This window comes from Hypanus sabinus, chromosome 3 (assembly GCF_030144855.1).
Source record: "Hypanus sabinus isolate sHypSab1 chromosome 3, sHypSab1.hap1, whole genome shotgun sequence".
NCBI classification, from domain to species: Eukaryota; Metazoa; Chordata; class Chondrichthyes; order Myliobatiformes; family Dasyatidae; genus Hypanus; species Hypanus sabinus.
In genome coordinates, this window is record NC_082708.1 from 78,499,488 (window position 1) to 78,526,611 (window position 27,124).

The 27,124-nt window shown below is 36.9% G+C and overlaps 1 protein-coding gene across 1 annotated transcript in view; it reads left to right on the plus strand.

The window, feature by feature from the left end:
* LOC132391478 (protein diaphanous homolog 3-like) overlaps positions 1-27,124 on the plus strand; it is a 583,252-nt gene that overhangs the window by 483,023 nt on the left and 73,105 nt on the right. The gene's annotated exons all lie outside the window — the stretch shown is intronic.

Below are 27,124 nucleotides of genomic sequence, written 5' to 3' on the forward strand. Positions count from 1 at the left end.
TTGCTGATAATAGTGAAGCAATTTTAATTTGTAATACGATTCATAAATTAAAAAAAATCACAATTAAAATTTTGAATACACATATACCTAGAAAGTAACAGACAAACTAAGTTATCCTACAAAGGATAAATAATTGATAATTACATAAATAAACAATTGGTAAATAAATTAGCTAACATACTAACACAATACAGCACAAAATATTAATATCAACATAAATATCTTTAATCTAGTTTCAACCTAATCTGCAAAACTTGGATTAAACGTTTTGTTTGTCTCTAAAACAGTGAGAATTGAAGATTGCTTAATAATTAGAGTCTATTCTCTTTAAGCAGTGCCATCTTTTGAGGATCTACTATTTACTATAATCCTAAATGAGTGGCTTGTTTTGTTATTTGTTCAATGACAATGGTCTCCAGGCCACACACTGACACCAATTTCATTGTTAATTCAGTCAAGCATTTCAACCTCATTTGTGTCAAAAAATTTCTGTGTATTTTGCTGTTTGATATATTCTGTAAATTGTTTTCAAGTAGTCCTTTTCTTTTGTTAGGATTGCTAAATTAACATTAAAAATGTTTGTGTTGGAAAATAAGACTCTTGGATATAATCTGTCTTTGTCTAATTAGCTTTCTAAAATATTAGCTGTCGAAAAGCAGTTATTTGAGAACAACGACAGATTAGATACATAAAATGACAGAAAAAGCTTCCTAAACTACTGATCATTAAATTGGCATCGTAATGCACACAGTTTGCTGGAGGAGCTCAGCAGGTCAGGCAGTATCTATGGATGGGAATAAATAGTTAGCATTTCAGGCTGAGACCTTTGGTACAATAATATTATTTTTATATTACAAAGGAACAATTACTGCAGAGAGTTTTACTTTCCTTTAACACAAGAACTTCTACAGATGTTGGAAATCTTGAGCAACACACAATCTTGATGGATCACTCTTGGCCTGAAACATTAACTGTTTATTCCACTCCATAGATGCTGCCTGACTTGCTGTGCTTACTTTTCTTTAACCTCCTTGTATTGTCTACAGTTAATCGGAATTGACAAGGGAGTTTATTTCCTTATTTGGCATTTTCAAAAAATGCTGGTAAGCACCTTAGAATCCATTTTAATGCCATTTGATTCCTGCATTTTTATATATTTGTTTTTATGTGATATAGCAGGCCCTGCCATCTCCATAAGCGTGTGCCATTCAATTATACGTATGTGACAAATTAATCTACTAACCTGTATGTGATTGAAATGTGGGAAGAAACCCTCGGAGCACTCGGAGGAAACCCACACAGTCACAAGCAGAACGTACAAAAGCCCCACAATCTGGGTTTCTTCCATCCTTATGTTGAAATACTTTCTGCTTTTGCTTTTCAAATACTGTTGTACAGTGATAATCTCAAATGCCCTAATAGTCAGATAGAGAAATAGCTTTTCTCTATCTAGTCTATCGGTTCCCCTTAATATCTTGAAAAATTAGATCACGTTGTCCTTTAAAATTCTTACTTCTGGGTTATGTAACCCTAATTTAGATCTTCATTGTAGCTAAACTCATGCAATCGATACACTAACTACTATGCTGTCTTGATGCCCTTGTTTTAATAGAAGATTGGGAAAATTGCCCCTAATATGTGATTTCATGCACTCTGCAGCATGGAATTGCATGGACTTTTTTTAAGGAAACTTAATATGTTTATTTTACTTTTGCAACCAAACATTGATAGACAAGAATGTAATTTAATTATTTGGACAGTGGCCAAGATATATAAGCCTCATGAGGACAACAGGCCATTTAACTAGTTGAGCCTATTCTGTCATTTAGTAATAAATGGATGATCTGTGACCTACTTTCATATCTTTGTCTTTTAATAGCCTGTCTTTTAATAACTTGAATTGACAACGATCCATCATTCTTAGATTAAATCTGAAAGTTGATTGTACAATGGGGTTTCAAATTCTTCCATCCTTATTTTGAAATAATTTCTGCTTTTGCTTTTCAAAGACCATGTAACTGTTGTACTGTGATAACCTCAAAAGCCCAAATAGCCAGATAGAGAAATAGCTTTTTTCTATCTCGTCTATCAGTTCCCCTTAATATCTTGAAAAATTAGTAAGGTGTTCAACACAGACTCATGGTAGGCTCATTTGGACAATTAGGAAATGACTAGTTTGGTTATTAGTGATTAGTGAACTGACTGTTTGGATTCAGAATTAATTTGCACTTAGAAAACAAGAAGGAATGAGATTTCTTCTGGCTGGAGAATAATGACATGTGATGTTCCACAGGGATCCATGCTGGGACCTCTAACTTGGGCTGATTTTGATAGTTATAAATGACCTGAATGAAAATGTAGATTACTAAGTTTGCAGATGATTTGAAGATTGTTGATGGTGTGGATTGTATGAAGACTAGCAAAGGATACAATATGATGTGGATTGTTTGCAGATATGGGCAGAGGAACAGCAGATGGAAGTTAACTCTGCAAAACATGGAATGTTGTGCTTTGAAAGACCATTTATAAAGGAATAGTACACTGTTAATGACAAGACCTTAACAGCATTGATATGCAGAGGAATCTTGGGATCCCAGTCCATAGGTACCTGAAAGTGGCAACACATTGATGAAAAAAAGCATTCTTTATTAGTCAAGGAATTGAGTTCAAGAATTAGGAAGTCATGTTGAGGTTTATAATACTCTGATTAAGCTTCAGCTAGAGCATGCTTTCCCAACCCGGAGTCCACGGATCCCTTGGTTAACGGTAAGGCTTATTGTCATAAAAATGGTTGGGAACCCATGATCTAGCATATTTAGTCCCAGTCACCCCATTATTGGAAGGGTGTCAAGGTTTTGGAGAGGTTACAGAAGAGGTTTCTTAGGATGATGTCTGGATTAGACAGGCATGCGCTGTAAAGTTTAGTTGTTCTCTCTGGAGCTGCAGAGGCTGAGGGGAATGTGATCGAGGTTCAATGAGAGGAATAGATAGAGAGATCGAATCTTTTTTCCATAGTCAAAATGTCAAACACCAGAGTGCATACTTTTAAAGTGAGAGGGGGTAAATTCAAGAGAGGTAAAGTCAATTTTTTCACAGAATGGTAGGTGCCTGATGTAGTGGTGGAGAAAAATAAAGATTAAAAGGTTCCTGTTATTATCAAAGTATGTATGCAGAATACAACTCTGAGATTTGTCTTCTTCAGATAGTCATAAAATACAGAAAAAACATAGAAGAGGTTGAGAGGGAAGACATCAACCCCCTCCGCACAGAAAGAAAGAAACAAATACTCACAAACCTCAACCCCCAACCCCACCTTTCCCTCACACAAAAGCTAACAGATTGCCCACACGGAAAAACAGCAACAAGAGCATCAAACCCCAAACCTCCAGCCCACCAGTTGGCAACAAGAAAGAATAGGCAAGAACATGAGAAGAACTGGAACAGGCCAATATGAACTTCAGTACAATCCATAAATCCTAGAATTTCAGTAACATCTCAGAGTGCTTCGAAACCAGTGACCCTTCCAACAGGAGCTACTTGAACCCAGCGGCCCAGTTGAGAGGAGTGACTGAAACCCTGCTGCCCCTCTGAGGGGAGTGACTCAAACCCAGCGGCGCCAGGGTTCGAGTCACGTTCAGGAGGGTTTCAGATAGGCACATAAATGAGCAGGTAATGGAAGGGTATGGACATTGCAAAGACAAAAGAGATTAGTTTAATCATGCATTTGATTACTCATTTCTTTTCAATCTTTTTATTAAATTTCATATAAAAAAAAACAACACATGATAATGAATAGATTACAAATTCAATAAACTTGAAATTACATTAGTAATAGGATAATAATATCCTATTAAACATCATTCAACAAAAGTTACATAAATCAATCAAGTCTATATAAATATATATGAAAAAAAAACAAAAATAATCATCAAAAAAGAAAAAAAAATTGAAAATATATATGAGAAAATATATATTGAAAAAAAATACTAAACTAAACTAACATGGGCAATAATAACACTTTATAAATATATGAAGGTGTCAAGAAAAGAACTCCGGAACTCCATACCTGAACAAGGATAAGTAGAGAAAAGGATCTGAAATAGGCCAAATTAATTCATATGAAAGTGTCGAATAAATGGTCCCCAGGTTTCTTCAAATTTAATTGAAGAATCAAAGATAGTGCTTCTAATTTTTTCCAAACTCAGATAGGAAATAGTTTGGGAGAACCACTGAGATGTAGTAGGAGGGTTTACTTCTTTCCAGTTTTGTAATATAGACCTTCTGGCAATTAATGTTACAAAGGCAATCATTCGTCTGATTGAAGGGGAAAGCTGATTGCCATCTTCATTTGGTATACCGAAAATTGCAGTAATAAAATGGGGTTGTAAATCGATATTCCATACTGAGGAAATGACATCAAAGATGTCCTTCCAATAGTTATGTAAAGTGGGACATGCCCAAAACATGTGGGTCAATGAAGCCACTTCTAAGTGACATCTGTCACATTGAGGGTTGATATGCGAGTAAAATCGGGCAAGCTTATCTTTAGACATATAAGCTCTATGTACAATTTTAAATTGTATTAAAGCATGTTTAGCACAAATAGAAGAGGAATTAACCATTTGTAAAATTTTTTCCCATTTATCTGTTGATATATTACATCGAAGTTCTTTTTCCCATTCTTGTTTAATTCTATCCGATATTTCTGGCTGTATCTTCATAATCATGTTATGAATAAAAGCTACTAATCCCTTCTGACAAGGATTAAAAGTAAAAATCAAATCTGAAAAATCCGATGGAGTTGAATTAGGAAAAGATGGAAGAATTTTATGTAAGAAATTTCTAATTTGTAAGTATCTAAAAAAATTAGATTTAGGTAATTCAAATTTGTTGGAAAGTTGATCAAAAGACATCAAAGTACCTTCAAAAAAAAGATCACGAAAACATTTTATACCTTTCCTTTTCCATATGCTAAAAGCTTGATCTGTCAGTGAAGGTTTAAAAAAAAAATTACATAAAATAGGGCTGTCCAGAGCAAAGTTTTTCAGATTAAAGAATTTGCGAAATTGAAACCAAATTCGTAGTGTATGTTTGACAACAGGGTTAGATATCTGTTTATTGAATTTGGCTAAATCAATAGGAAGAAAAGAACCAAGAACGGAAAATATAGAATATCCCTTAACCTCACTACATTCCAAATTTACCCACTGTGGGCACACAGGTGAATCCAAATCTAATTTCCAGTACATTAGGTTACGAATATTATTCGCCCAATAATAAAATCTAAAGTTAGGTAAAGCTAGACCACCATCTTTTTTAGACTTTTGTAATTGCCTTTTGCTTAACCTAGGATTTTTATTTTGCCACACAAATGAGGAAATTTTTGAATCAATATTATCAAAAAAAGATTTAGGAATAAAAATTGGTAAAGCTTGGAATAAATATAAAAATTTCGGTAAAATCATCATTTTAATAGCATTAATCCGACCAACTAATGATAAAAATAAGGGAGACCATCTTGTAGTAAGTTGTTGAATTTGATAAAGCATAGGTAAAAAATTCAGTCCAAATAAATCTTTATATTTCTTGGTGATTTTTATACCTAAATAGATAAAGTTATCAGTAACAACTTTAAATGGCATCCTGTCATTCAATAAGGTTTGCACGTTTAAAGGGAATAACTCACTCTTATCTAAGTTTAGCTTATAACCAGAAAAGCTACCAAATTGAGCCAACAAGGATAAAATAGCAGGAATAGACCTATCAGGGTCAGAAATATATAACAGCAAATCATCAGCATAAAGCGATAATTTGTATAACTTCTCATTACGGATAATACCAAAAATATTAGGAGACTCAGGAATAGCAATAACTAAAGGTTCTAATGCAATATTAAATAATAAAGGACTTAAAGGACAACCTTGTCTCGTACCACGAGATAAATGAAAAAAAGAGGATCTATAATTATTTGTAAGAACAGAAGCAACAGGTTTATAATATATTAATTTAATCCATGATATAAAATTAGGACTAAAATTAAAGTTTCTCAATGCATTAAATAAATATGTCCATTCAACTCTATCAAAGGCTTTTTCAGCATCTAATGAGATAACACATTCTGGGGTTGTAGGTGATGAAGTATAAATTATGTTAATCAATTTTCTAATATTAAAAAAGGAATACCGATTCCTAATAAAACCAGTTTGATCTTCTGAAATAATCTGTGGTAGTACCTTTTCTAATCTAATGGCTAAAATTTTTGTAAGAATCTTAGAGTCTACATTTAATAATGATATAGGGCGATAAGATGCACATAAAGTAGGATCTTTATCTTTTTTAAGAATTAGAGAGATAGTAGCTTCATAAAAAGATTGAGGTAATCTCTTCTTAACAAACGCATCATTAAAGATTTCACATAGCCAAGGAGAAAGCAATAAAGAAAAAGTTTTAAAAAATTCTACAATAAAACCATCAGGACCAGGAGCTTTCCCTGAATTCATTGATGAGATAGCCTCTCTTATTTCATCCATAGAAATAGGAGCATCAAGCAAGCTACAATCTTCATCTATCAGTTTAGGAATATTCAAGTTATTAAAAAAATTATCCATCATAAACCGGTCACCGTCAAATTCTGATTGATATAAAGATTTATAAAAATCTTGAAAAGTGTTATTGATTTCTTTATAATCAGTAGTTAAATTACCGTCTTGTTTACGAATTTTAATAATTTGTCGCTTAGTCGAAATAGCTTTTAATTGATTAGCTAACAATTTACCAGTTCGATCACTATGAATATAAAATTGAGCCCTAGTCTTAATTAATTGATTCTCAATTGAAGAAGATAATAATAAACTATGTTCCATTTGAAGCTCAACTCTCTTCTTATAAAGTTCTTTGGTGGGAGTAACGGAATAAATCTTATCAATTTCTTTAATTTTATCCACCAATAAAGCTATATCTGAATATCTTTGTTTTCTTTTACCAGCGGAATATGAAATAATTTGTCCACGAATAAAAGCCTTGAAAGAGTCCCAAAGTATTCCTCTATCAATCTCTTCATTATAGTTTGTTGAAAAAAATAAGTCAATTTGTTGTTTTATGAAGGTAATAAATTCTGGATCTTGAAGCAAAGTAGCATTAAGTCTCCAAGATCTAGTATTGATAGAAGAGTCCGGAATCTTGATAGATAACTTCAAAGGTGCATGATCCGAAATAGCAATAGAATCGTATTTACAATCAATAACATCTGTTAATAAACGATGATCAATAAGGAAATAATCAATTCTAGAATAACTATGATATACATGTGAAAAAAATGAAAATTCTTTATCTTTAGGGTTCAAAAACCGCCATATTTCAGTAATTCCAGAATCAACCATAAAAGAATTAATAAGTAAAGCTGATCTATTCGGAAGAGTTCGAATAGGTTTAGATCTATCCATCGAAGGATTCAAACAACAATTAAAGTCTCCACCCATTATCAACATATATTCATTCAAGTTAGGAAGGGAAGTAAATAAACGTTTAAAAAATTCAGGACAATCAAAGTTTGGAGCATAAATATTAACTAAAACAACTTTCTGATTAAAAAGTGAACCAGTTATCAACAAAAATCTACCCTGTGGATCAGAAATAATTTCATAATGTGTAAACGAAATTGAGGGTCTATAAAAATAGACACACCCCTAATTTTAGCGGTACAATTTGAGTGAAATTGTTGACCTTTCCAGAACCTAAAAAAACGTTGATTATCCTCCCTCCTAATATGGGTCTCCTGTGCAAAAATAATATTAGCGTTCAATCTATGGAATACTTTAAATATTTTTTTACGTTTAATCGGATGATTTAAACCATTAGTATTCCACGAGATAAAGTTAATAGATTTATCCATCATACCAATATTAATTGTGTGTATCATAAAAGGTTAAAAAGACACATAACCCACAATTTAGGAAGAAGGAAAATTGATTCAGGAGCAACCGGAGATCCTGACACCTCAACAATATTAATAATTTAAAGTCAGCCCATAAACTAAAAGCAAAAAAATAAAAAGCAAAAGCGTGAAAAAAGATCCCTCCCCCCTCCCCCCACCCTTTGAAAGAAAGCCAAGCGGCAGGCGCATAAACTAATACTAATATTACCCCCATTTCAAGATGGCAACTCCATAAGAAAATTTTTTTAAAGAAAAAACTATATAACACCCTAATTAAAATATAGAGTTGCAAAAAAAAAAAAATATATATATATATATATATACATACATATATATATATATATACATACACATACATACACACATCAGTCAAGTCAAAAAAAAACTAAAATAGTAAAACCAGAAAAATCATTAATAAAAAAAATGAACATTAAAATTTAAAAGTGTAATACACCTTTAAAAAAAATTCCATATTCAAATACAAAGATGACGTTTCAAAAGCAAAGACTTATGGGAAGAAGAAACGACATTTTGAAAAAGCCATATTACAAAATATGAATATAAGTTCAGCAATCTAATAAGAAAATTTAGTAAAAAAAAGTTATCAAAATAGAATTTTTTTTAAAAAAAATATTTAATAGACACTACAACATATATAAAAAAAGACTAAAAAAAAGAATTCAAAACCTTTGTTCCATTTCTAAATACAGGCAAGCAAATAAACGCTTATAAAAAGTAAAGACTTATGGGAAGAAGAAACGACATTTTGAAAAAATATTTCATTATTACAAAATACAAACGTGTATAAAAAAGGATATTATAAAAATTAAAACAGCATCTATAAGCAATGATAATAGTAGTAAAAAAAAACTCAGACCCATAATTCAAAATAAGAAGTTATAACCCAACTTCCAGGGTTAAAACTTAAAATGAAATGGCATCCTCTCTCCAAAAAAAATCTTCAATGTAACTCATAGTTCAAGTTGCACTAGAGGATCGATATTCTTCAACAAATTTCTTCGCTTCTTCCGGAGTGTTAAAAAATCGTAGACTGTTGTCGTTCAGCACAATTCTAAGCCTCGCTAGATACATTAAAGCTTGTTTAACTCCAATCGAATGAATCTCTGCCATCACTGGTTTAAAAGCGATTCTGGCTTTCATTACTTCATAAGAATAATCCTCAACAATTCGAAATGAATAGTTTTTGTAGGAGATCATACCTTTTTTACGAGCTAATCGAATTAGAAGCTCTTTCTCACGAGGATAATGAAGGCGAACAATCACCGCTCGTGGTTTATCAGTCGCAGACGAAAACCTCGCAACTCTGTGAGCGCGGTCGATAACAGGTTCATTTTTCAAACCTTCACCACCGAAAATTTCCCACTGTAATTTAGAGAAAAATTCAGTTAAATCACCGGACTCAACTTTTTCGGGAATTCCGATGATGCGCAAATTCTGTCTGCGAGAACGATTTTCAAGATCAGTAATTTTAAACTTATACTGATCTAAAGTTTTAACAGTCGACTCTATCTTCTTCTCCAACACTTCAATTGTACGTGCTTTTTCATAAATTGATTGTTCAAGAGTCGTGATCTTATTTTCATGCCGCTGAACCTCTAACGCCTGCGACTGAAACTTAATTTCAAGCGATCTAACAACTCCTTCAAGATCGGATATTTTCGTAGTAAGCCTTTTTTCCAAACTTGACAGTTTACTATCCAATTTACCTTCTAGTCTGCCTTCCAAACCCGCAAGTTTAGAATCCAGAAGGGTAGCAACTGTGTCGATAGATAAAGGATCCTTAGCCGATTTCTTACTTGTAGCCATTTTAAGTTTGACAAAATTAGATCAAATATTATTTTAGGAAAAAAGGGTCAATCAGAAGTAGCAACTCATATGATTAAGTTCGAAAAGATCTAATTAAAGGGTGATTATAGTTGAAAAAATAAAGAGCGCCTAAAAGGCAGATGCTTACGTCGCCATCTTGAAACTCCACCCCCCTTGATTACTCATTTAATTACTGCAAAACAACATTTTGGACCAAAGGGCCTGTTTCTTTGCCATATTTTTCTATGTTACTAGTACGTTTCCTGATGAGTGGTATGCACAATTATCCACAGTGACTCGCATGTGAGGTGGCAGAAGCTTTGTATTGCCTTGACTACCTCGAATTGTAAACTTCCAGGTTCATACAATTGGAGAAAAAACTATCCATGTGACTATATTGCATTTATGTCAAGAATCCATTGGGTTATTATGCCCAACATCACTTGATATTACTGTAACTAAGCATTACAGATTCTGTCAATGATCTTTGTAATTTTTATTTTAATTGGTTATTAAAATCCTGTACTATATTCAAGGCTTTTTCAGTTTTCAGAAAACTAAGAAGTTGGAATGGGGAACAGTTGTGGCTGACTAAAACTGGGTCACAAAGAAGTTGGAACTGGGAAAAATAAAATTATTTGTTCACTCAATAAACCTCCAGGAGAGTGAGAGTCTAGGACAGGGGTCGGCAACCTTTACCACTGAAAGAGCCATTTGGACCCGTTTCCCACAGAAAAGAAAACACTGGGAGCCACAAAACCCATTTGACATTTAAAATAAAATAACACTGCATACAACGTTTTTTTTGCCTTTATGCTATGTATAAACAAACTATAATGTGTTGCATTTATGAAATCGATTAACTCCTGCAGAGAAAACAAAATTACATTTCTGCATGCAACAAAAACATTTTGAACTCCGAAAAAAGACGATGGGTTGAAGGTTACTTTTAAGTAAAATACTCAATGTCTATTTGAGTCCTTCTTGTATTTATGAAAAACGCCAAACTTAAATTGTCCGCCAGCAGCAAACCAAAAATAACGTCAGCCAGCTGTCAACCTGAAAAATAAAAAGACTATTTCACTGAACAATGAAAAAATAAGAATATACGTAAAATAATAGGCAATTAAAATATTTATCATACTTGGTTAATGGGATTTCTGCTCCTGGACCTCAGCGCACAGCGTCTACACATCAGGGCTGGATGACGTCACCTTCATCTTTACACAGGATATCGCAAGTTGTCATCTGTGAGGCGTGCGCAATGTTTGTTTTTAATAAAGTTCATGTTGGAGAACACCTGCTCACATACATATGTGGATCCAAAGATCAACAGGACTCCAAGCGCATACTTTTTAATGTTTACATAAATGTCGGGGATAGCATTCCATGTTTCGAACACAAGTTTGTCCGGTTTTAGGAGGTTTTCAATATCACTCCATTTGTGATTCTGAGCAAGAACGGCCTTCTGACGGGCAACATCTTCAAGGTCTGCTGTCAAGCGTCTAAACTTGGACACCCATATGTCTTTGTCGGCTATGTCAGCCAGTTCCATCTCAAGATCAGGTTGACTCACACCTGCCAATGCAGTCGTATTCAGTAGGGATGGATCGATGCTCAGGGGAGTGACCGGGAAGGATAATGTGCTTTTTTTCCTCTCTGAACCCAAACGATGTTTGCATTGCAATGATTGCAGAATGTAAATACTCTGAATTTATCATGTCGTGAGCTTGTTTGAACTCTCTCAAATTGGGGAAGTGAGACAATGTGCCTTTCTGTAAATCTCTGGCAAGCACTGTCAACTTGCGCTCGAATGCCAAAACATCCTCCAACATGTGCAGGGCTGTGCATCCTTTCCCCTAAAGAGCTGTGTTCAGCGTGTACAGGTGCGCTGTCATGTCTACCATGAAGTGTAGCTTTTCCAGCCACTCTGGCTGTTCCAGCTCAGGAAAGGTGAGCCCTTTGCTGCCCAGGAAAGTTTTCACTTCTTCCAGACATGCGACAAAGCGTTTCAGCACCTCCCCTCTGGACAGCCACCAGACTTTGTTGTGCAGCAGGAGATCAGAATATGCGCTTTCCAGCTCGTCCAGTAGCAAACGGAATTGACGATGATTTAAACTTTTTGCCATTATTTTATTGACAATCTGAATGACAACATCCATTACTTCTGTGCATTCCGGAGGAAATGTTTGAGCGCACAGTGCCTCTTGGTGCAAGATGCAGTGAAAAGTCAGCAGCTTTCTGTCCAGTGACTTCTGCAGTAAAGCCACAAATCCCTTGTGCTTTCCTGTCATACTTGGTGCCCCATCAGTAGCTACTGACATCAGGTGGGTGGTCTTTATTCCTTTGGCTCTTAAACAATTCAAGACAGCCTCACAGATGTCCTCCCCCCGTGTTCGGCCTTTTAGAGGTATCAACTCAATCATTTCTTCCTGTGGCTCGGCAGAGTTTACATACCGGCAGAACAGCGCTATTTGTTCAATATCACCTGCTGCATTCGAGTAGGCCACTGCTGAATTGATGTCTTTAATTTGCTGTCTTGTGATGTCTTCTGCCATTTTTATGGTTCTGTCTTTGACAGTCTTTGCAGAGAGGGGCATATCCCTGATTTTCTGCACAATTTCACTCTTGTTTTTAAAGTCCGTGAATAGATGTTCTGAAATCTTAATGAAAGATTATTTTATATATTCACCATCTGTAAACTGCTTCCCGTGTCTGACTATTTCCTGAGTGGCAACAAAACTAGCATATGTAGTTGATTTTCCAGACTTCATCCACTTCTTGAAATGATTTTTGCTCAGATCAACCTTCCGCATCAGTTCCAAAACAGCTTTTTTTCTCTCATCTCCATCCGGATATTTTTGAGCAAAGGCTGCGTGTTTATTCTGGAAATGTCTTGTGACTTTTGACTTTTTGCTGTTTGCTAGTTTCTCATTGCATATTAAGCATACTGGTAAACCAGTCTCGTCAGCAGTGAAAGCAAATGAATCTGCCCACGTATCATTAAACGTTCTGTTTTCTTCAGTCACTTTTCTTTTTTTTAGAATTCTCCATAGTTAGCCTACCTTGGATCAAAAAACTTAAAGAAATTGCGCACTGGCGGGTGTCAGGCATTGGCAGTGGTGACGTATATTAATAGCGACAAAAAACACGTTTTATTTAGATTGTACAAGATCACCATAATCTTCAAATTTAGAATTACATTTCAAAAACTAACAAACTAACATAAAATACATTTTAATTAAATGCTCATCATTTATTTTCCGAAGCCACAGGGAGCCCCAACACAGAGATGAAAGAGTCGCATCCGGCTCCGGAGCTGCGGGTTGCCGACCCCTGGTCTAAGAGAATCCCGCTCTTGATTCGCTATGTTATATTTCTTCAACACAAAGATCAAACTAAAGTAAATCAAAGTTCAAAGTAAATTTATTAACAGAGTACATCTCTGTCACTCTATACAACCCTGAGATTCATTTTCTTGTGTGCATTCTCAATAAATCATAATAGACTCAGTGAAAGACTGCACCAACTTGGGAGTTCAACCAGTCTGCAAACAACACAAAATGTGCATATATAGAAATAAATAAATATAGAGAACATGAGATGAGGAGTCCGTGAAAGTGAAGTCCATAGGCTGCAGAATGATTTCAATGATGGGTCTAATAAAGTTGAGTGGTTGTTTGAAGAGCCCGATGGTTGAGGGTAATAACTGTTCTTAAACTTGGTGGTGTGAGTCCTGAGGCTCCTGTACCTTCTCCTTGATGACAGCAGCAAGAAATAATGTCCTGGGTGGTGGGGGACCCTGATGATTGATGCTGCTTTCCTGAATCAATGTTTCGTTTAGATGTACTCAGTGGTGGGAAGGGATTTACCTGTGATGGACTGGACTGTATCCACTACTTTTTGTAGACCTTTCCATTCAAGGGCATTGGTGTTTCCATACTGGATGCAGCCAGTCAATATACTCTCCGCTACACATCTATAGAAGTTTGTGGAAGTTTTAGATGTCATGCCAAATCTTCACAAACTCCTGAAGTAGAGGTGTTGCAGTGCATTCTTTATGATTGCACTTACGTACTAAGCCCTGGACAGGTCCTATGAAATAAATACACCAAGGAATTTAAATTTGCTGATCCTCTCCACCTCTGATCCTCCGATGGGGACTGGCCAATGGACCTCTGATTTCCAACTAATGAAGTCAATAATGAGCTCCTTAGTCTTGCTAATATTGACTAAGAGATTGTTGATATGGCACCACTCAGCCAAATTTTCAATCTCCTTCCTGTATGCTGATTTGCCACCACCTTTGATTTGGCCTGTGACAGTGGTGTCATCAGCAATCTTGAATATGGCATTGGAACTGTGCTTGGTCATACAGTCTAATGTAAAGTAAATAGAGCAGGGGATAAGCACACAGCCCTGTGGTTCACCTGTGCTGATGGAGATTGAGGAGGAGATGTTGTTGCCAATCCAAACTGACTGAGGTCTGCAAGTGAGAATATCATGGATCCAATTGTACAAGGAAGCATTAAGGCCAAGATCTTGGAGCCTATTGGTTAGATTTGAAGGTATGTTGGTGTTGAATGCTGAGCTGTAGTCAATAAAGAGTATCCTGATATATGCATCTTTGCTGTCCTGATGTTCCAGGGTTGAGCTTAGAGCCAATGAGATGGTATCTGCTGTGGACCTGTTGCTCCAATTGGCAAATTGGAGTCACTTCTCAGGCAGGAGTTGATATGTTTCATCACCAACCTCTCAAAACACTTTACTTCACTGTGGATGTATGTGCTACTTGATGATGGTCATTGAGGCAGGTTGCCATGTTCTTCTTAGGCACTGGTGTAATTGCAGCCTGCTTGAAGCAGGTGGGTAGCTCAGACTGCTGAAGCGAGAGGGTAAAGATCTTAGTGAACACTCCAGCCAGTTGATTAGTACTTGGCCAGGTACCCCATCTGAACCAGATCTTTTAGTGGGTTCACCCTCCTGAAGGCTGCTTGCACGTCGTCCTCAGAGACTGAAATCACAGGATCATTGGGGGCTGTGGAAGTTTGTGATGGTTCCTCCATATTTTGACTGGTTCTCAATTACTCCATGATGATACTATCCAATGCTATTCACCTCCAGATAATGATCCCTTAGAATGATCAGTAGAAAGGGTAAAAGAACAACAATGGCAAGCGGCTCCTCAAGTAAGGTGATATAGCAAATATCCACATTGCATTCACTATTGTCTTTGTTGATGGCATTACACATGCACTATGATTCATTAATTCTTTGGTACAAGCCTTTGTGTTCTGGAGGATTTTTACAATAAATTTACATTACTTTGTTGGTGTAAATTTTGGTTTAATTTCTGTGTGACTCTGATTGAAGAAGTCCATATTTGCAAATGTTTACTTTAAACTATACACATTGCCCAATAAAACTTTAAGTGAAAGGCATGGTGCAGCAGTTTATACACACGTTTCTCAGTACTTTTGATATTTTTCTACCAACTCCAACGGTTATAAAATAGGAGCAGGCATTAGCTCTATGTCTAGAACTGAATTTTGGAGATTATATCTCACCAAAGTAACACAAAATGCTGTTTAAGAACTGTATACCTAAATATAAACCTGCTCTGGTATTTGTTCTAAAAAGTATATGTGGAAATTTGATCTAAGTTTCTTGTAGATCGTGACTTGATCAGTAATTACATTCACTGAGTATAACTTACTGCATAAGTAATTGACTCTTATAGTTAGTGGCCACACCACACAGCCAGAGTCAGAATTCCTTATTCATTTTAATTAGCTATTGTTGTTGTCAATTTTCCTTTCCTTTTGGTCTTTCTGCATATTAATACTGTCACACTTGCAGCACATAAATGAAGGAAATGGTGAAATCCAATAAAGTGTCATCATTTTTTTCCTCAGGAGGTACTTGATGATATTCTCTAATTTATAGATAGTTTCTAAAATCCTGCTACTGCTTGTAGATGAATGGACAATATCTATGTGCAGTTAGTTAGTTGGGAACTTTTCATATTTCTGAATCATGGCTGACTGCCTTCTCACCCTGCAGGCAGTGAGTGATAGGAAATAACATCGACAGTTGTGGAAGTAGTGCGTGAATTTTAGGCCTCCACTAATTATTCTCAAGGAAACCTTTTGTGTCACAAGCACTCCAACCTTAATCAAACAATCTGGATATTGAGAGTTGAAAGTGTGAAATCTGGCTTGCAACATCAACAATTTTTTTAAAAGTTGAGTGAATTTCCTTGAGTTTTTATGTATTGGTTGTTCATCATGTCTGACGATGCCAGGAAATCTGTGCAGGGGAGTTTTTTAAGTGGAAAAGTCATTGCGCTGGGGCAGTTCCATTCTCTCAACCTCGGAAGTCTCGGTCCAGTCGTAAGAACAAGCATCATAAACTGGGGTCTTCCTTGGTCGCGGTGGATGACAAGGCTAAGTTTTTAACAACAGTGTAACTACTAGACCATGTTGAATTATGTTCATACAGGACATGAACTGTAGCTGTGTAGAAGTGTAATCAGTGCTATGCATCCCTGAGTTTTATCCAGAGCTTGGCATGGGGTGATACTTCAAATGCATCTTTTTAATGCACATATTTTCAGGAGCACGGACAGGGATAGCATTTATTGCCCATCCTTAAGTAGTATATTTTCAAGATGATACTGAGCCATCACCTTGAACTGCTAGTATGCTTCTGGTGAAGCTACTCTCAGAGAGAGTTGGGCATTGAGTTCTACGAATTCCACCCAATGAGAATGAGAGAAGATATAGTTCCAAGTCAAGATGACGTGTGACAAATATCACCTGCAGGCGATGATGTTCTTTTGCATTTTTTGCCCTTGTCCTGGCCTATAGGGCTCATAGGTTTGGGAGATTCAGTCAGAATAGCCTGTGTAAACAACACCAGTCCATTTTATAAGTAGTACACATCACTGTCACAAGGTTGAAGGAAGGAATGTTTAAACAGCTTGATGGGTGGCAGTCAAGTAGGTGGCTTTGCCTTAGTTGGTTCGGTGTTTTCTGAAAGTTGCTATTATTGCACTTAACTTATGCAAATGTAGAGTAATTCCATCACGTTCCTGGTTTGTTCCTTATAGATTGTAGAAAGGCTTTGGGCATCTAGAGATGTGTTACTTACGGCAAAACCAAGTGACACTATTCCTACAGTTTTTATGACTGGTCCTATTATGTTTCTGGTCTATGACGGCCTCTGGAATATTGATGGTGGGAGACTCAGGAGAGATATTGCTTTTGAATTTCACAAGGAAATGGTTAGATTCTCTCTTGCTGGAGATGGCCATTGTCTCGCACTTTCTTCATTTGTCACACAGCACTTCATTAAATGTCTGAAAACATGTTCATTAAAAATTTCAGCAGTAATTCACAACAAGCTTTTATTTCTAAACCTCTTAGCCCATTGCAATATTACCTCATTTCATCTCTATGGTGTCCTCTGTCTCCATGTTCTACCCCCTTTCCCGGATTGAGTCCCTCACTTGCAAAAGTTGTGGAATTAAGGATTAGATTGATAGGAACGTGCACCTTTATCCACAGGAGCCATGTGCTTTTAGCTGGCAGCCATAACTTTTGCAGCAATGTTGTTACAACAGAGGGAGCAGAATTTCATTGCAGAGCAAAAAGTAAATTCCATAGTGAATGGTGGGTGAGAGTGATTTCAAGGCAGGCTACTGGCTGCCATTTTTAAACAACAGTATCTGCCAGTTGTTCTTTAAGCATATCTATTAAGTTATGATACATTGGATGAAACCATCAAATGGGAGAAGAAAAGTGTCTTTTTCCTTGCAGTTGTAGTTATACTTGTTTCTCTAAAGTGCACATCTTTAACTTGTGCATGCTTAGAATATATGAATGTGCCTTTGAAATTTATAGCACGGCAAATGACCATTCAGTCCATCATATCCACAGTGGTTAGCAAAGCTATTTAGGTTGAACTCACTTCACTCTGTAGTTTACAGTATTTCAGTACTTCTTTCCCAATGCCCTCTAAATTTGATGAGAGGTGTTTCTCAGTTGAGGTAGTGAGTTCCAGATCCTACCAATATGAATTGAGTTTTTTTACTCAGTCTCGAATCTTTCTATTGATCTTAAATCTATGCCACTTGGTTATTGACCTATGTAGTTTTTTATAGACTGAGTATATTTTTCTGGTGCTTGGAGTAGACCATTTTTTCCATGTATAACTAAAGTTTTCCTGAACACTGTGTTAGTCACAATCCAGTTTTCTCTTGCTCTTTCACCTTTTGTAATATTCTTTTAACTTTAGGCTTTTGAATGTTTTTCAGTTTTCACTCATACTTGTTCCTAGTCATTTATAATAATTGATGACATTCTACATTTTTTCGATTCTTTGCCTCAGTGATCATTGCTGTTGCTCTGACTTTCCATTTAATATTTCACTGAACTCTCTATCTTAATTAAGGATGTTAGTATTATTATTATTTTTCGCCTGTGTCATTGTTACTGTTGGGGTTTCCTTCCAATTGTTTTCCACTTGGAACCTGAAACACCAGTTCAGAAAGTTGCCTTTTATTTCTGTTAAGTTCTGCAAGAAATGTGAAAATAGCTATAGGCTGTAGTAATTGATTTCTATTCATGCAAATCTTTGAAGAACAGAACTGTCTTCAGGCACAATCCTTTATTTTTAACAAAAACTAATTTCTAAGTTTCACTCAGTCATTCAACAAGGTCTGTCTTCTCATTTTTTTTAGCTTAAAGAATGTTGTACCTTGGATTAAATTAAAGGTAGACAAAAATCATGTATAGATTTGGGGTCAGTTATATTCCTTTAAAATATTCTGTGGCCCCTGTATATATGAATTCATTATATCTTTATAATCACAGTTGTTTACAATTTTTATGGAAGCCTCATCATGATACATTAAGTGGAGGAGATATGATGAACACCAAGCAAAGCTCTGGTTTTCCTCACCTGGAGAGTCTTTCCACCATATTATCAATGCAAGTATAGTTTGGTTCCTTAGGTACCAATCAAATATCAGCTATTTATTTCCCTTCTTCTTCTCTGCAGGGTATTTGCACAGATCCTGCAAAGGCAGAGTCAGAGCCTAACTGAGATTAATCTGTTTCTTACATAGTTCTACAGTTTTTAGCTCCAATACTCTATCTGCAAGGCCATTCCATGTATTGATCTACACACATAAATCTTCTGTTCAGGTGGCACCCTATGGGTGTTCAAATCTTGTAGATTTGTATTTTTTGTATTTATTTCTTCTAACTCATTCAAATAATTACTACTTCCATTTTAAACAATAACTCAAACTCCCATATAGAAAAGTCACAATAGAGAATACAAAAATTAAACCAAGTGTATGCTGATTCTTTGTAAAGCAATCCAATCAAATCAGTACCATTCATCAGAATTTTGCCCTTAGCACTATTTTACCTTTGGTATCAAATTCTCTCTTTGAAGCCTATTTGACTTTTGTTCTGTGTCTCTTACAGGGTAGATAAAGTTTCTCTTGATCCTTTCTCTACCCACACCCACACTGTATCTTTTGCCTGTTTCTTTGCAGACCGTCAAATTATCTACTTACAGAAAGAGCTTGTCTATACTTTCCCTCACTAAACCAATCATAAGCTTGTACATTTCCATCAACTCTCCTCTCAACCTTTTTTGCTCCAAAGTAAAGAAGCTCAGCCATGCCTTCTAACCTTGAAGCTGAAAATGATCATGCCTGTAACTCATACAATAAAGCTATACTGCACCAACTCAAGTACCTTAGAATCCTTCCTAGGGTGAGAAGATCAAAAATGGATTCAGTGTTCTGGTTGTGGCCTGCTCAGTGTTTTATAAAGGACCAAACTAATCTGTCTACTTTTCTATCCCTACCCTTTTAGGAATGCCAGTTTCTCCTGTGTTTGGTTCACATTCTCAAATATGTCCTATTTTCTTCATTAATTAGTATAGGGAAAAAGATTCCAGCAACTTGTACATGCCGCTTATAATTTAATATCTCTATTGGGTCAGTCTCAGCTCCGTCACTCTACAAGTAAACAAACACAACCTGCCTAGTCCTTTCATATAACTGAAGTCCTTCAAACCAGGCGCATTTGGTGAATCTCCTCCGCACTTTCTCCAGCATATTCAGGAGTGCACACAATGGTCCAAAAGTGGTCTATTTACTGTTATTACCTATTGATTATTTTTCTGAATTATTATTTCTAAAAGCTTCTCTGTTACTAAGGTTAAATTAAGTGTCAATTAATTGAACAAGAAAGGCCATTTTCTGAATCAGTAAGATTTTTCAGTACTTGTACAGCATTGGAAGATTACATGATTGGCTTCTACAATCACAATCCAAATTCTCCCAACAACCTAAAAGGCATTCTATTCAGACCTATATTTGGAATTTGGATCCACTTTCACTTTTTTTATGATTAAAGTTGTTCAATGGTATAGCATTGGTATTATTTAGAAATTGTTCCTATTGTGAGATTGGCTTGAACTGTTATGAGCAGTTAGCCTTTTCCCAGCATAATTTGCAGTTATTGATGTATCTGTGTATTATCCATTTCCAGCTTTAATGGAATGATTTTTTGTGTCAGTTGCCACTCTCATTTGTCATCACAGCCATTGTACCTCTTCCAGCTTTGTGCATGATTTGAAGAACACCACTAACATGGGGACAATTTGTTGAAAGCTTCAGAACCCACTGAAGGCTGCTCAAATCCTTTGCATGTTCTTTTCCTGGATTTGATTTGCCTCATACTCATGTAACATGGGCCTCAGGAATAAAGGAATTGGAAGCATATATCGAAAAATTAAAAAAATGTAGTTCCTGGAAATCTGAATTAACACAAAAATGCTGGAAATACTCAACAGGTGAAGCAGCATCTATAGAAAGAGGAACATGTGATGTTTCAACTCTCAGACCTTAAACGCAAGTGTTTCAGACATGAGACATTAACACTGGCTATTTGTTATTAGGGGGGCTAATGGTGAGTGTAGGCCATATAAGTGTGCTGAGCCATTTGATAGATGCTCCCAAAATGAAACCAATTCCTGCTGTATCCTATTTAAACCCCTCTGATTAACAATGTATTTGCAGCCTTAAGTTTTCAATAGATGTAATCACAGAGGTATATGACTTACTAAAGAAAAACCTTGGACCGTGTTGTTTTTGTCAAAGCATTGTCATTTCACTTCTTTGTCTAATGATGATTCCATGTTGCTGCCAAAGATTTCTTCTGTTTATGACTTTATCTACTTTGATTTAGGTGAGCTTCATTGAGCAGTGGCTTTTATAGACATTTGAACATCTTTAAGTGATAATTATATTATTATTGTATATATAGTGAAAAACTTGTCTTGCATATTGTCCATACAGATCAATTCCTTACAACAGTGCCAAGTAGTAGAAGGTAAAACCATGACAATGCAGAATGAAGTGTTACAGTTATAGAGAAAGTGCAATGCAGGTAGACAGTAAGGTGAAAGGCCACGAGCTAGATTGTGTGGTCAAGAATCCATCAGTTGAACTGGGGAACCATTCCAATAGCCTTTTCAATCATCTTATAACAGTGGGATAGAAGCAGTCTTGAGCCTGGTGGTCAGTCTTTAGTATCTACTGCCCAAAGGGAGGGTGAAAAAGAGAGAAGGTCCAGGGTTGGTAGGATCCTTAATTTTACTGGCTGCTTTATTGAGGCAGCAAGATATGTAGCGTCCATGGAGAGAAGGCTGGTTTCTGTGATGTTCTGTGTTTTGAACACAGTGAGTGCAGTCACAGGCAGAGCAATTACTGTACCAAGTCTTGGCGCAATGAGATAGGATTCTTTCTATGGTTCATTGATAAAAATTGGTGAGGGTCAAAGGGGACATGCCAAATTTCTTTAGCTCCTGAAGAACTAAAGGCACAGGTGAGCTTTCTGGTTGCAGCATTAGTGTGGTTGGACAAGGACAGGCTACTGGTGATGTTACTGTTAGGAAATTGGTCTCAGCACCATTGATGTAAACAGGAACACTGTTTACTGTTATCCTTCCTGTACTCAATAACCATGCTCTCTATCTCCTCCTTGTACTCCAGCTCATTATTATTTGAGATACAGCCCACAATGATGGTATCATCTGCAAACCTTTAGAAAGAGTTAGAGCTGAACCTAGCCACATAGTCATTCGTGTACAGGAAGTAGGTAGGGGGCTGAGGATACAGCCCTATGGAGTGCCATTTTTGAGAATAATTGTGATCATTTTGAGAATTATTCACGCTAATTTGCCTCAACTAAATGGTAAGTAATAGGAAATAGTAAACACCTTCTGCACCTATACTCCATGACCTCTCTGCTGTTTTGCCTCTCTTTTATAAACTGTGTCCATCTCCCAAATAAATACAGATGCAAAAAAATCCATTTAAGATCTCCCCAGTCTCTTTCGGTTCTGTGCATAGATAACCAGTCCGATCTTGAAGAGGACCAATTTTGTGCCTTGCTTTGCTTTTGCTCTTAATACAGTACAATCTGGTTAACTGGGACACATCAGGACCAGTGTATTTTGGCCCAATTAAGTGGCTGCACCAATTATCCGAAATTCAAGAAGAGAACTCAAAAGGTATTAAGAAAAGACAAACTGACATTTAACTGAATAAAACAATTATGTATGTAAATGAAATACAGAGCAAATTTGAACATTACCAACAGTACTACAGTACTATAGAGCTGTGTCTTAGGTCCTAATAGTTATTGACAGAAGAATTCACCCAGTGTTGAGCCAAGGAGTGGTAGTGGGGACAAGCTCCCACTAACTAAAAATGCTCCTCACAGCATGCGCCTCAAATAGCCTGTGACAACCAAGTCCAACTCCTGGCCTTCTCAGTGTGGCTTAGCCTCTAAACCCAGCAGAACTGTTTCTACTGAAAGGAGAAGGGGCAAAGGCAGGTCCTGGCACTTTAAAACCAGTGCTTCGGGTAGATGGAGCTCGTCAGCCTGGGAAGGCAGTCCATCTGAGAGAGGGAAAACTCTGATTTCAAACCTCTGCTGCCTTGTGGCCATACCCACTCATGGGAAAGGCTTTGGGAGTAAGCCCTGAGGACAAATCTGGAGTTTGAGTCCCTAAGGCAGTCCGACGTTGCCTTCAACCTCGTTCTGGTAACTCCTGTGATGTCACTGGTGCCAAGCTGTATCTGCCCTTGCTCTTCCCTTGGACAACATCAGTGCCATGGAGAAGGGAGACTTGCTGCTTGGGCAACTGCCAGTCTTCCATACAACCTTGCCCAGGCCTGCGCCTGGAGAGGACACTCGGACTTTCCAGGCGCAGATTCATGGTCTCACGAGACTAACAGCTGCCAACACTTTGCCGTGATCTTTTGATTGCCTGTAAATGAACAAAATTAATGCAGACACTGAGTCTAGAGAGAAAGGACTGCCTTCCTAGAAAGCTTTTGATGATTGCATCCTCCAAATCTTCATTTTCATTGTAACATTCAAGATGATTATTGGTATTGTTAAATTCCTGGTAGTTCCTTACTATTGAAGTTGTTAATTTTTTTTTTTCATTTTCACTCCCGGCTGTTTCTAGCCTCTCCAGGCCTGAATATTTGAAACCACAGTGAGCAAATATTTCTGAATTATCTTACTGCTTATTTCTCAGCAACTATCAGTGACAAAAATCACTGCTCTTTGAACATAATGCTATTTAAAAATTGTCCAGTCTAAGCAGTGTTTTTTCTAATGGCCACATAAGTGCATGTGAATGACACTAGTTAGAAAGTGTTCAACAGGCTCCTGTCCCAAATAAGTGGCATAACATTCCAAACAAGTGAAGTGAACCTTGGCTATTTTCTCAATTAGTCTTTTTTCCTTAAGCTGTCCCAAATAAGTGGATGCCCCAATTAACCTGAATCCCCACTGCACTGTATATCTGTATAAGTTCTTGGGATTGTCCTTCACCTTGTCTGCTAGAGCAGCCCTATGCCTTATTTTAGCCCTCCTTATCTCGCTATTAAGTGTTCTTTTGCATTTCTTATACTTTTCAAGTACTTCATTTGTTCCTGGATGCCTATATCTGAAATTCACCTCTTTCTTCTTCTTAACTATGGTCTCAATATCTTTTAAAAACCAAGTATCCTTATCCTTGCCTTTTGAAATCCTCCAACTTACCAAGTAAACCTTTGTCAGAAAATAACCTAACCCAATCCACATTTGCCAGATCCTTTCTGATATCATCAGTATTGGCCCTGCTCCAATGTGGAATCTTAACCCAAGGACCAGATCCATCCTTCTCCATAATTACCTTGAAACTAATGACATTATGATTATTAGATCCTAAGTGTCCTCCTGCACACAATTCTGTCACCTGGCCTGCCTCTTTCCCTAATAGGAGGTCCAGCATTGCACCCTCCTTAGTTGGGACCTCTATATATTGATTAAAGAAACTTCCCTGAATGCATTTGATAAACTATCCAATCCAACCCTTTTATAGTATGGGAGACCTAGTCAATATGTGGAAAATTAATATCACCTACTATCACAATGTTATGTTTCTTATAACTGTCTCTGATCTCTCTATAAATTTGCTCCAATCCTGCTGATAACTGGGTGCTCTATAATATAATCCATTACTGTGGTCATTCCTTTCTTATTTCTACGTTCCAGCTATATAGGCTCAGTAGATGAGCACTCTATTCTGACCTGTCTGAGCACTACCGTGACATTTTCTCTGCCTATTAATGCCAACCCTCCCCTTTTAATCCTTCCCGCTCTATCTTATCTAAAACAAAGAAACCCCAGAACATTGAGCTACAGACCTGCCCTACAGCCAAATCTCACTCAGTGTTATAAATCCTCATGCTGATACATGCTCTAAGCTCATCTGCCTTTCCTACAATACTTCTTAAATTGAAAAGACACAGCTAAGCATGTTCAACCTTTCATTCCTGACTTTGTATGTAAGCTTAACATCTTTTCCCACAACTACCTGCTCTGGGGCTCTGGTTCCCAAGCCACTGCAACTCTCATTTAAAACCCTGTTGCAGCACTAGCAAACCTTCCAGCAAAAATACTAATCCCCTTCCAGTTCTGGTTCAAACTGTCCCATCTGTTTAGATACCACCTTCACTGGAAGAGAGCCCAATGATCCAAATATCTAAAGTCCTCCCTCCTGTACCATCTCCTTAGCCATGTGTTAAACTGTATTACCTTCCTTTTCCTGACCTCACTAACATGTGAGACAGAAAGCAATCATGACATCTCAATGCTGGAGGCCCTGTTCTTTATTTTAGCACCCAATTCCCTGAATTCACTTCGCAGGACTTCATCACCTTTCTTATCCATGTCATTGGTACCGACATGGACCACGACCTCCAGCTGCTCACCTTATCACTTAAGAATGCAACAGACTCAATCCGAGATGTCCATGACCCTAGCATCCAGGAATCTCATCCTTGTCCTCAGTATCTCCTATCTGTTCTCCTAACCAGCTGAAGGTCGTGTTAATCCACTGCACAAATTGATTATTTCATAAAGGCAAAACTGGTTCTAGTTACAACAATAGGTGTATTGATTCACAGAAATCCCAATAATTGATCGGGTCAATTTGATCAATGTACTGTGCAATTTCCCTATACAATCTATCGCTTAACAATGAACCTGAGCTTCCACATTTTCTCAAATTTTCTCCCTTGCAAAATCAGACTCCTGACCCGAGGAGCACTTCCATTTCCACAACTACCTATAAAGCAGCAATCATAACTAACAAGAACATAAAATTAGCAAGGGGAGAACATATGGGAGAAACAATATAGATTATATAATTTATATAAATTAAACACCTTCACGCTCAAAATATTTTACTACCTTTTACCTGGATCTACATGTCCCGTAGTTAATACCAGTGCGTCCTGGGTGCAGTAGTCTGCCAACTGGAAGACTCCCTGTCCCATCTAGTCCACACAGATGTGTTAAGTATAAAGATTAGCTTCATTTATCACTTATACATTGGAACATCCAAACATACAGTGAATTGCATCAATGACTAACACAGTTCAAATAAGTGCTGGGGGCAGTCTGCATTGACTACATTGAACAGAAAATACTCTATCAAACTTTTCTGCCCTTTAGTCATAAGAGAGATGTCTTTTGCAAAAGCAATCAGTCACCTCTGGAGCGGAGGATGAGCTCATAAAATGCTGATTGTTTTGAAGTGCCTGAAGTTATAAAATGGATATTAGGGTTTACGAAAAGTTAAATTGGAATTTGAACAGGTAAATTGAATATTGAAGAAGCCACTTAGATGTTATCCATGGAAACACGTTCAATTTTCCATTGCACTGGGAAATTCAACCTAACCAACACCTTTTTCTTTACAGGAAGCTTTGCTGGCACTGCTTTCAGGGTTTAAACTAGAGTGCCAGAGCAGCTAGCAGAGTGGTTGTTGGGAAAGTAGTTTTAAGCCTACACACAAAGACAGGATCTGAAAGGTTGGTCATGGTGCAATTAATGTTCAAGTTACATCTATTTCAATGCAAGGAACATTGGAGTAAAACAGATAAGCTTAGAGCATGGATCAGAATATGGAATTGTGACATTGAAGGAGGGCAGGACCTGCAGCTCAGTGTTCTGGGGTTCTGTTGTTTTAGACATGATAGAGCAAGATAAACTAAAAGGGCACGGATGGCATTACTAGTCAGAGAAAATATCATGGCAGTGCTCCCACAGAACTGACTGGAGGGCTTGCCTACAGAAGCTATAAGAGTGGAATTAAGGATTAAGAAAGGGAGGCCACGTTAATGGGTTTATAATTATAGACCTTACAATAGTCAGCAGGATTTAGAGAAACAAATTTGTAGACAGGTAGCACATTTTGTAGACAGTTGCAGAAAAATAAGGTTGTGATAGTAGATTGAGTTTAACTATCCATATATTGACTGTGTAACAGCTGAGGCACTCAGCAGGTGGTGGTGAATCCTTCAAGAGCAATGATGTCATCTGTCTGGGCAGAGATCCTCACCCCTAATCACTGAGACAAATCTCAATTGGATTATGACACACCTGAGACTAATTGAGAGGTGTTTTTGGCTGGTGGTTGTGTCTATCATTTGCTCCATCTTGATACTTGTTAGAATCAATTGCTAGAGTTAGTTATTCTCTGTGGAATTACTTACCCCTGTCAATACTGAGAAAAGACTTAGCTGGGACCTAGCCAGTGGAAACACCCCCTTTGTTTTGTAGACTGACTGCCTGATTTTCTCCTGAAGCACTGGATCTTGTGAGACAGCTTATCTGAAGTATTTTTTTGTTAAATTTTCTGTGTACTCTTAGGTTTCCTCTGTATTTTAGTTGGAATCAGAACAAGTGAACGTGTCAAGACAATTGTACT